Genomic DNA, 12,286 nt, shown 5'->3' with positions numbered 1-12,286 from the left:
AAAGTAGTAAAGAAGCAGGAGGAAGAGGAGGAAGAAGATGAGTACTAGTGGAAGGAAGAAGAAAGACAAGGGGAAGAAGGAGGAAGAAAGAGAAGTGAGAGGAAGAAGGAATAGGAGGGGAAAGATGACAGTAACCACATGTGCTCCACAATATTTAAAGTAGGCACCATTTGAATGTTGGCAGAAAAGTGGGTTGGCCGTGGCCCTGTGTTGAATTTGGTTAATATAGATTTGTCTAATCTCCTGAGGCCATTCTTTAGGTCAGAGCGTAGGTGTGGTCACTGAGGTCCTCATTTGAATATCGAAGAAGTCCATACCTGTTGTAATTTATAAATTTTCCCTTTAAAATATAATAAAAGTACCATACATAGGAATTTAAAAGTCTTAAGAACTTTTTTTAAAAAAATCATTTTATTGGGAGCTCCTACAGCTCTTATCACAATCCATACATCCATCCATTGTGTCAAGCACATTTGTACATTTGTTGCCATTATCATTTTCAAAACATTTTCTTTCTACTAGAGCCCTTGTTATCAGCTCCTCATTTCCCCCCTCCCTCTCCCACCTTCCCTCCCTCATGAACCCTTGATAATTTATAAATTATTATTATTTTTTCATGTCTTAAACTGACCGATGTCTCCTTTTACCCACTTTTCTGTTGTCCATCCCCCATGGAGGGGGTTATATGTAGATCACCTTCCCCTTAGCCTCCTGGTATCGCTACTCTTATTATTGGTCCTGTGGGGTTTATCTGTCCTGAATTCCTGTGTTTCCAGCTCTTATCTGTACCAGTGTACATGCTCTGGTCTAGCCAGATTTGTAAGGTAGAATTGGGGTCTTGGTAGTGAGGGGAGGAAGCAATAAAGAAGTAGAGGAAAGTTGTATGTTTCCTTGGTGCTATACTGCACCCTGAATGACTCATCTCTTCCTTGTGACCCTTCTGTAAGGGATGTCCAATTGTCTACAGATGTGTTTTGGGTCTCCACTCTGCACTCCCTCATTCATTTGGGTTTCAGTAATTCTTCTCGATTACATTGCCCTTATCAAGCCCTACCAGGCCTCCTACACCCACCTCACTGCCGATTTTGGATCAATTGTTGTTCCCTTGTCCCTGATTTGTTAACACCCACTTCCTTTCCCCTGCCTCCCTCTCTCTCATGTCCCCCCGGAACCATTGGTCCCGTTGTTTTCTCCTCCAGATTGTTTATCCCGCCTATCTTATCTAGATAGACATGAAGAGAGAATAGTGAGCACAAAACAAGACAAAGTAAAACAAAATAACCAGAAACAAAATAACAATAACAACAAAAAAACCAATGACAAAAAAAGAAAAGCCCATAAATAGTTTCATGCCTGTTTGTTGACTTTTAGGAGTGTTTTCTGATCCAGTCTGACGGGGTGACATGCCCTGGCCCCAAGTCTATTTTTGGTATTCCCCAGGGACTTCGTTGCTTTGCTCACCTTGCTGCTCTGTTGCATGTACTTAGTGTTTCACATGGGTTTGGTGGGGTCTGATAAGGCGCAATTCCTGCACTGTGTCTCCAGTGTCTCTATGGGTTAATGACAGATGTTATGTCTTGTGGTGGGGCCAGCCCTATGGTCCTCTCTGTGCAATGGCTGCTCTGAGCATGAAAATCATCCTCAGAACTTGATGGGCTAGGCTGTGTTCCACTCTCTTCTTTCTTCTTCAGTTTCTCTTGTGTGCTCTTATCAGATGTGCCCCTCTCTCTGAGCTGTAGCTTCAGTGGTGTCCTCTAAAGTGCATTCTTCTGGGGGTGGGGGTGGGAGGAATCCATGTAGTTGGAAATAGAACCAGCCTGCAGACCTCTTTATTTGTTCACTGCTTCATGCTGGTATGCTATGTTGCATTCATGCCTTGGTGCACCAGATTGAAGTCTGGTCGCTCTCTCTCTTCTGTGGGGATATGAACAATACCCTCCCCTTGCGTGGGTTAGTGCCCTGTTCCCCCACTACCTATGTCGTTTTTCCCCTTTCTTTTCCCCTCCTCTTTAGTTGGTTGCCATATGTATCCCTTGATTGGGTCTGGCCCCTGCCATAGTACCTGGACATCACCGCAGGAATGTATGTGTATAGTAGTTTTTCCCCTATGCTCCTTTTGCACTTTTAAGCTTACCTCAGCAGACTCATATTTGTCCTTTTGTGATGGGCTTACTTTGCTTAGTATAATTTCCTTGAATACTTTCCATGTGGTGATGTGCTTCATTCTTTCATCACTGTGTTTTAAGGATGAGTAGTACTACATTGTACGTATGTACCAGAGTTGTTTAATCCATTTGTCCGTTGAAGAAATTTGGGTTGTTTCTAACTCCTTGTGACTGTGAATGGTGCCGCAATGAACATTGGAGCACAGATATCTGGGCGTGGTTTTTTTCTTGCCTCTTCTGGGTATATGCCCAGTAGGGGGATTGCTGGGTCATATGATAGCTCAATTTTTATGTGTTTTAGATAGTGCCAAATCAATTTCCATGGTGGCTGTACATACCTACTGGTCTACCAGCAGCGGATGAGAGTTCCTATCTCAACACAGCACTATCTCAACACAACACTTTTTATTTTCTGATTTTTTGAATTGGGCTATTTTTGAGGGTGTTAGATGGTATCTCATAGTTGTTTTAATTTGCATTGTTCTTGTGACTAATGATCGGGAAATTTTTATCATATGTTTCTTGGCCATTCGGATTTCCGTCCTTTTGAAACTTCTGTTCAGGCCCTTTGCCCAAATCCTCAATGGGATATTAGTTATTTTTCTTATTGTAAACTAGCAGAGTATTGAGTATTGTAAATTTTAGTAATAAGGTCTTTGTCTGATATGTCATTGATAAAGATGTTTTCACAATCTGTGGGCACTCTTATTACTCTCTTAGTAAATTCTTTCAATGTACACAGGTGTTTTATCTTCAGTATATCTGATTTGTCAATTTTTGCCTCTTCTGTGTTTGTGTCCTTCCTATTTCTGATAGCCTATGTATTCCCTGTACCAAAGTTCTCAGGTTGTCCCAATTTCCTCATTGATAGTTTAGGGTTTTACATCAAGGTCTGTGATCCACCTTGAGTTTATTCTTTTGTATGGGGTGAGGTAAGGGCCTTATTTCATATTTCTGTCGGCATATATCCATTTTTTCCAGCACCACTTGTTGAAGAGGGCATCCACTTCCCATTTGATATTTTTGGGGGTCCTTATCAAAATCAGTTGTCTGTATGCTGATGATCTCATTTCTGGGTTTTCAGATCTATTCCATTGTTCTGCGTATCTGTCATGTTACCAGTTTCACACTATTTTGACCACTGTGGCTTTATAATAGGTGCTAAAGTCAGGTAAAGCAAACCCTCCAACTTTCTCTTTTTCCTTGAAAGGTTCTCTACTAATTCTGAGCTTCTTCTCTTTCCATATTAACTTGGTAGCCAGTTTTTCCAATTATTTGAAGAAAGATGATGATATTTGTATCAGGATAGCATTAAACTTACATAGCTTTTTGGGTAGAACTGACATTTTTACTACATTAAGACTTCTAATCCATGAGCATGGGATATCCTTCATTTGTTGAGGCCACTCTTGGTTTCTTGTAATAGTGTTCTGTAGTCTTCCTTGTACAAATCTTTTGTTTTTAGTCAGGTATATCCCTAGCTATTTCAGTTTGTGCTTGGCGATTGTGAAGGGTACTACCTTTTTGAACCCCTCTTCCATGGTCTTGTACAAAGTGTATAGCAGCCCGATAGGCCTCTGTATGTTGATATTGTATCCTGCCATTCTTCCATATTCCTCAATCGATTCCAGCACTAGCTTTGTGGAGCTTTTGGGATTGTCCATATATAAAATCATATCATCTGCGAATAACAGTGGTTTCACCTCTTCCTTCCCCAGATGAATATCTTTGATGTCTTTTCTTTGCCTCATGTTGTTAGCTAGGACCTCCAGTATGATGTTAAATAAGAGTGGGGACAAGAGGCATCCTTGTGTGCTCCCCTTTTTCAGTGGGATTGTTTTAGTCTTTTCTCCATTGATTTCCACGCTGACTGTTGGTTTTTCAATATAGCTTGTATTATCTTGAGGAATTTTAATTCCATTCCTATCTTCTTGACTGGCTTAAACAGGAATGGGTGTTGGATATTGTCAAATGCTTTTTCCACATCTATTATCATGCTGTTTTTATAATTTTTCATGTCAATGTGGTGAATAATACTCTTGGTATATTGAACCATCCCTTCATCCCTAGTATGAATTGTCCTTGGTCATGGTGAATCATTTTTTAATGTTCTTTTGTATTCTATTGGCCAGTATTTTGTTAAGGATTTTTGCATCAAAGTTCATTAAGGATATTTGTCTATAGTTCTTGATTCTTGTAGTTTCCTTTCCTGCTTTAGGTATCAGAGTTATATTTGCTACATAGAAAGAGTTCAAGAGTTTTCCGTATTTTTCTATGTTCTGGAAGCGTTTGTGTAGGATTGGTCTTAATTCTTCCCTGAAAGCTTGGTAGTATTCTCCTGTGAAGTAATCTGGTCTAGGGAATTTTTTTTTATTGGTAATCCCTTGATAACCTTGTCTATTTTTTCTATTGCTATGGGTCTGCTGAGAATCTTGACGTCCATTTGAGATAGTCTAGGGAGGGATTTATTTCCAAGTATTTGTCCCTGTCTTCCGAGTTGTTGAAATCATTGGAGTACAGACATTTGTAGTACTGTGTAATTATGCTTTGATTTCATTATGGTCCATTTTAGTTTCTTCTGTTTTATCCCTCATTCTTACTATTAAAATTTGTCCTTTCCTTTCATTGGTTAGGATTGCCAGTGGTCTGTCAATTCTGTTAATCCTTTCAAAGAAACAACTTTTATCTGCAATTTTCTGTTTTTCATGCTTTCTCTCTCATGAATCTCCATCCTGATTATGATTATATCTTTTATTTTTATATTAGTGAGATTTTCTATTGACTCTGTGTCAGTTTATCAATCATAAGTCTCTTCCTTTTTCATGTGTGCATGTATTGCTATCAAACTTCCTCTGATAACTGCCTTTGCTGTGTCCCAAAATTTTTGGTGTGTCTTATTCTCATTCTTAATGGTTTCTAGAACCTTCCAAATTTCATCTTTGGGCCAGGAACCACTCATTTTGCAATAGAGAATTATTCATCCTCCAATTGTTTGCTCTTGTTTTCTTAATTTTCCTTTTGTTGATTTCTAGCCTAATGGCATATTTGTCGGAGAGAGAAATCTTTATGATCTCTATGTGCTTGAATTTACACAGATTTGACTTGTGTCCCAGCAGGTGGTCTATTTTCAAGTATGTATGATGTGGGCTTGAAAAAAATGTAATTTTTTTTGCATTTGGGTGGAGAGCTCTGAAAATATCTATCAGGTAAAGTCATTTAAATATAATGTTTATATCTGTAGCCTCCTTATTAAACTTCTTTCCCTGTGATCTATCTTTATTGGTGAATGGTGTACTGTAATTGTTGAGCCTGTGATTTCTTTTTTCAGCTGTTGGAGCATTTGATTGAAGAATTCCGTAGGCCTGTCATTGGGCATGTATATATTATAATATATGTATACATATATTATATATATGTACATATGTGCTAGTTCTTGGTCTACTGTTCCCTTGAGCCTTATATAGTGCCCCTCTTTATCTCTTGTTATGGCTTGCACCTTGAGATCCATTTTGTTTGAGATTAGCACTGTAATCCTGTTTTTTTTGAATTGCCATTTGTTTAGTATGTTTTTCTTCAGCCTTTTATTCCCAGACTTTTGAAACAATTTTATTGGGGGTTTGTACAACTCTTATCACAATCCATACATCCATTGATTGTGTCAAGCACATTTGTACATATGTTGCCACAATCGTTCTCAAAACATTTGTTTTGAACTTGAACCCTTTTTGTCTGTAATCTTGATATGTGTCTCCTGTAGGCAGCAGACGGAGGGGTTGTGTTTTCTAAGCCAGTCTGCTAGTCTCTGCCTTTTAATGCCTGAGTTCAGTTAATTTATATTCAGGATTATTACATCCATCGGTAGACTCTGTGATGTCATCTTGTACTTTTAATGTTGCGTGTTTTCCTACCTTCTTTTCTTCTCAGTATGCTTGCATGTGTGTGTGTGGTTCATTCTTACCTTCTTCCACTGCTGTGCCAATGCTATCTTTGGGACTGTATTCTCTATGTTTCCCTCTGGGTGGAGTTATTATATGCAGTGGTCTCATATTTGTGTTCAGTGAGTGTTGTTCTTCTGCCCATACTGGGTCGACAAAGATCTTTATAGGGCTGAGTTTCTTTTAATGTATTCATTGAGTTTTCCCTTGTCTGGGAAGACTCTTACATCTCCTTTTATCTTGATAAATAATTTGCTGGAGAAAATATCCTTGGGATCCAGTTATTTTCCTTCAATTTTTGGAATATGTTGCTCCACTCTCTCCTCTTCTTCAGAGTGTCCACTGATAAGTGTGAACATATTTTTATTTGATTGTCTTTATAGGTGACTGTATTTCCCCGCCTAGCTGATCTTATGATCTTCTCCTTTCCTCAAAGTTGGATAGTTTATGTATCATATGCCTTTGTGACTTCTTGGGATTCAGTCGAGCTGGTGTTCTTTTGGCCTACTGAATTGTTGCCTTATTTTCATTCATTAAACTGGGGAAGTTTTCCTCTAAGAAATCCCTCACTAATTTTGCCATTGACTTCTTCATTGAGTCTTGTTCTTGTAGTCCAATTATTAAAATGTTGTTCCTCTTCATATAATTAGACATACCTCTCAGGTTTTCATCAGCTTCTCTGATTATCTTATTTGCCTCTCTTTACCATTTGTTGAAGTCTGCCTGGTTATCCTCTTGGTTATGGTGTGATTTTCTCCCTCCTCAAGTCTGCTGGGGAAATATGTGACTTTGCTATTGCTTTTGTTATCTTGTACCTTAGGTCTTGTATTTCCCTTTGGTGTGTGCCCTTTATCTTCTCTATCATTGCATCCTTTTCCTGCATTGTTTCCCTCATATCCTGTATGACTCCAAGCAGCATTCTGAAGATTTTTCTGGGGCAGATCAACATCTGCTTATATGCACATCGTTAGGTTCAGGCCTACATTGCCTTTTGCAAATCCCGTTCTTTTGTTGAGGTTCTGGGGGCTGGTTTTTGCATGTCACTTTAGAGGGACCCAGTAAAATATCCAGAGAGTCGAAGATTCGTGGTCTCTCTCATTGGTAGAGTTGTAGAAGCACTTCTTCGAACTGCCTGAAGCTAACTGCTCTGGGAGGGTTGGGCTACAGCTTTATCTTCCTGTGGTTTCACTCTTTCCCTAGTCAACCAGTATTCTTTTATTTTGAGGGCAAGTTGGATGGCCCTCTCAGGGGATGCTGGTTGAGTGGTTGTGGGCCTACAAGGATGGCACTGAACTGGATGATCTCACATGAAGCTGTGTTGGTGTGGCCATTGGCAGCTTGGATCACTTTAGAGGATCTGTGGGGGTGTCCTCTGCAACAGGAATGCCATTGAGAATTGGTGGGTGTGCCCACTTTAGTGTAAAGCACCATGGAATGTGAGCAGAATTTCCCTAGTCAGCAAGATCACCACAGAATTTGGGCAGAGGTTCCTACAGCAGCATGGAATGCTGGAGAGGGCTGGTAGCACTGCTTTACCTCATGTGAAGCACTGTGAAAGGGAGGAGGAATTTCCCTCAGCCATGTGTAGGGCCATGGAGGGTGGGGAGAGATTCCCACAGCAGAGTGGAGCACCACAAAGGGCAGTCAAGAGGTCTCCCAACTGTTTAGGGGGCCTCAGAGGGTAGGTGAGAGATCCCACATCCATTTAGGGTGCAGCAGAAGGGGGGCAGGATTTACTTAGCCACATTTAAGGCCTCAGAGTTTGGACAGAAGCTCTTCTATCTAGGTGAAGGCAGGCAGAGTTGTTCTATGAGAAGGGAGTGCCCAGGAAGCTGGCACTAGCATGTGAAGGAATCGAGAGAGGAAAAAACAATAACAAAAAACCTGAGGCAGCAGTGACTGTGGCGGAAAAAGAGAGAAGATAGAGGAAAAAATTAAAGAAATAGATGAGCACCAACCGTCTGACTGTGGGACTGGAGGAGTTTAAACCCTGTTCAAAGGCATTAGTAGCTGTGGCTGTGTTGAGTGGTAAGCCAAAAGCCCACAGCTCATTAAAACCTAGCGGGCATGTATCTACTTATCTTTATGATGCTCCTCCTGTGACCTGGAAGAGTGGAGTTTTCTTCTCAATGGCTTTTCTGGGCTGATTTCCATGGAGTCCTTCAGGTGTGGGTTGCTCAGTTGTTATCTTGCTGGAACTCCTTATATAGATGAAATTTGTTGAGTATTAGTTAACCTTAAACCCATAGCCATCTTGTAGTATAGAGTAGATCTGCTCCATGGTGTTTCTAATATTGAACTATTTACAGAAGCAGACTGTCCCTCTTTCTTCTGTATTAGACTGGTGGGTTTATACTGATCACTGTGGGTTAACAGCCAAGCACGAAACCACTTTTTCACCAGAGCCCCTTAGACATTTTTCAAAAAAGAAAGAAAAATATCTGTGCAACACACATCTTTATGCTTATTGCTAAATCTGAGTTCATTGTTTTGGCTATTGTGTCCAATCTATCTCACCAATGGTTCTTTTTTGGGGGTGGCATTAGATTTCAGTTTTCCAAACATGATGACTTCCTGCAGATGTGTCCAAATTAGTTGAACTCTCAACCTCGCAACTAATGATGGATTCCAACTCATTACAGTCCTGTAAAACAGAGTAGAAGTATTTTGGTGGCTTTTTAAAGCTCCAAATCTTTATGGGAATAGAAAGGCTCATCTTTCTTCCTTCATGAAGTTGTTGATTTTGAATTTCTTACTTTGTGGTTAACAGAACAATTGTTAACCCACTATGCCAGGAGAGCTTTTTAGAAGAAGTCTGGTCATCTGAATTTCTAGGAAGCATTCTGATGTCTTCCACCTTTGGAGATCCATGGTATATTAAATATTCTTTATTCACACTGTAGTTCAAAACAATTTCTGTTTCTTCTATGTGCACTATCCAGCAATCTCCTTCATATGAATGGATTGGTAAGATCTTGGCGAGACACAACTTACTGACATCTTTACTTTTAAAAACTTTAAAGATGTGTTTTCTTTTTTCAACAAGTTTGTCTAATGCCCTAAGTTTCCTGATTTCATAACTGCTGCTTCCATTAATATTGGTAATTAATATAAGGTGAATGAAATCTTGAGAAATTCATAGTTTCTCCATTTATCATAATGTACACTGGTACAACTAACCAGCTTAAAGGTAAGCAATCATATTAAGCATAGCATACATACATTTCTATAATAACTTTATGTAGTTCCATAGCTAGCCAGTAGTCAAAATATTCCACCTTTAACAAAGATTTTTTATTCTTTATAGAGAAATTAAAAAAAATTTTTTTTTGCTTTTCAACACTTTAGAGGTCTTTTATTTATTTTAATCATTTTATTAGGGGCTCATACAACTCTTATAACAATCGATACATACATCAGTTGTGTCAAGCACATTTGTACATATGTTACCATCATCATTCTCAAAACATTTGCTCTCCACTTAAGCCCCTGGCATCAGGCCCACCTTTTTTCCCCTCTCTCCCTGCTCCCCCCTCACTCATGAGCCCTTGATAATTTATAAATTATTTTTTTGCCATATCTTGTCCTGTCTGACATCTCCTTTAACCCACTTTTCTGTTGTCCATTCCCCAGGGAGGAGGTCACATGTAGATCCTTGTAATCTGTTCCATCTTTCCAACCCACTCTCCCTCTACACTCCCAGTATTGCCACTCAAACCACTGGACCTGAAGGAATCATCTGCCATGGATTCCCTGTTTCCAGTTCCTACCTGTATCAGTGTACATCCTCTGGTCTAGCCAGACTTGCAAAGTAAAATTTGGAACATGATGGGGGAGGAGGGGAGGAAGCATTTAGGAACTAGAGGAATGTTGGATTTTTCATCATTGCTACATCGCACCCTGACTGGCTCATCTCCTCCCCGAAACCCTTCTGCAAGGGGATCTCCAGTGGCCTACATATGGGTTTTGGGTCTCCACTCTGCATTCCCCCCATCATTCACTATGGTAGGATTGTTTTTTCTGATGATGCCTGATACCTGATCCCTTCGACACCTCATGATCACACAGGCTGTTGTTCTTCTTCCATGTGGGCTTTGTTGCTTCTCAGCTAGATGGCTGTTTGTTTATCTATAAGTGTTTAAGACCCCTGATGCTATACCTTTGGATAGCCGGGCACCACCAGCTTTCTTCGCCACATTTGCTTATGCACCCATTTGTCTTCAGCGATTGTATCATGGAGGTGAGCACACAATGATATAATTTTTGTTCTTTGATGCCTGACAACTGATCCTTTGGCACCTCATGATCACACAGGCTGGTGTGGTTTTCCATGTGGGCTTTGTTGCTTCTGAGCTAGGTGGCCACTTGTTTACCTTCAAGCTTTTAAGACCCCAGATGCTATATATTTTGATAGCCAGGCACCATCAGATTTCTTCACTACATTTGCTTTTTCACCTGCTTTTTCTTCAGTGGTTGTGTCGGGAAGGTGAGCATCATAGAATGCCAATTTAATAGAAGAAAGTATTCTTACATTGAGGGAGTACTAGAGTGGAGGTCCAATGTCCTTCTGCTACCTTAATACTAAACCTATAGATATAAAATTTTAGAAAGTGGAGAATACCGTCACATGATAACAAGCACAGGAAGATCGCTACAACTATCAGGGAGTTTTCACTGGCAGGGATATCCCACAATTCCTGGCAGTAGGAAATTCAACTTAAAAGCTAAGCAGACTCAATTTTCTCAAAATAGAGCAGCAACATACCTGGACAGACTTCCTTTTACCATTGACCAGCTGCATGATCTCTTCTCTGAGTTTATCTCCTCCCTGGGGCAGTCTTTTCCCCCTAGTCTTTATGCCAAACTAGCAAGTCAAACCTTACTGACCTCTTGGGCTCCTGGTGGATAGCAAATCACATGGACAGATGATGCAGACATAATTAGTACCCCAAATACACTTATTGCCATATTCTCTCCACCCCACCCTTCCTCAATTCTTCCTATTTTTCTCTAGTGCCTTTCCCCTCCATTTTATTCACACACCATATGCAATAATAACAACCCAAGGAACAGTATCCCCCTGCCCCCTGCTCCATGGGCAGTTTTCTTTCCCCCCACCCCTGTTTTTATACTTTGGTTCCATGACAATACATTTATTTTCTTCTGAAATGTACCCATTTCCTCTTCCTGTGTCCTCTTCTGTGTGTTGCCACCCTCCACAGAATATGCATTCATTACAATAAAAAACAAGAAGGTCTATAGATTCCAATGCACACACAGAAAAAAAAAGGCCTTTTCCCCATTTCTGAGTACACAGGCACGCTCAGATCCATGATGCCATAGCAACAGAACACCAGCCCCTCATGAAAGCCACACCCAAGTCTTTTTTCAATTTACTATCTTTTGTCTCTTCTTTCCCAAGTACATCAACTCATAATCTGTTTTTGCTCTTCAGTTTTCCTCCTGAAACATATTACCATGAACACTATTATTTCTTGAAGACTATACTTTCAGGGATCATTTCCATAGTTCGTGACTAGAGAAGTTTCGCTGACCGTGTAGAGCACCGAAAACCACGAGGAGGAGGCGCAGCATCCTCTCCTGAGCGTGAAGCCAGCTCCCGGCGCTGCCTTGCTGCAGCTGCCGCTTACCATTGCGGTCTGAGTGGCAAAAAAAAAAAAAAGAAGAAAACTATTATTTCTTTATGTTCCTTCCAACACTTTATTGGCACATAATTTACATATCATGTAGTTCAATCATTCAGTCATATCAAGGAGAATTGTACAATCATCCCCACATCAATTTCAGAACATCCCCCATCGTTAAATTGCCTTTAAGGTGAATTATGCAATCACAATCTGTTTTAAATGCTCCCTCCCTCCTCCTGGTTATCATTATATACTCATGGAGTCTCCTTCCACTCCCTATTATCCACCATTGAGTCCACTATATCCCTTGTATCAGTTATTATTATTATGCATCCACTCCTCCTGTGCTTCACAGGTGGAAGGCCCAATAGAAAACAATAAAAAAAATTGTGCTAAGTTATTAAGGCTAAAAACATAATAGTATACAGACAAAAACACAAATAATGAATAAGAAGGACAAGACCACCCGTAAAATACCTTTTCCATTATTTTTACAAATCTGTTAGTCTATTAGACTGTTGTTTATTATTAATATCAT

The 12,286-nt window shown here is 40.0% G+C and overlaps 1 pseudogene; it reads left to right on the top strand.

Moving 5' to 3' along the window:
- The first annotated feature begins 11,598 nt into the window (after positions 1-11,598).
- Positions 11,599-11,769, top strand: LOC115871762 (annotated as a pseudogene).
- The last annotated feature ends 517 nt before the right edge of the window (positions 11,770-12,286 follow it).

Source organism: Echinops telfairi, unplaced genomic scaffold, assembly GCF_000313985.2.
Source record: "Echinops telfairi isolate 266 unplaced genomic scaffold, ASM31398v2 ScPeMD7_7401;HRSCAF=8416, whole genome shotgun sequence".
Classification (NCBI taxonomy): Eukaryota; Metazoa; Chordata; class Mammalia; order Afrosoricida; family Tenrecidae; genus Echinops; species Echinops telfairi.
This window is presented reverse-complemented; position numbering and strand designations above follow the sequence as displayed.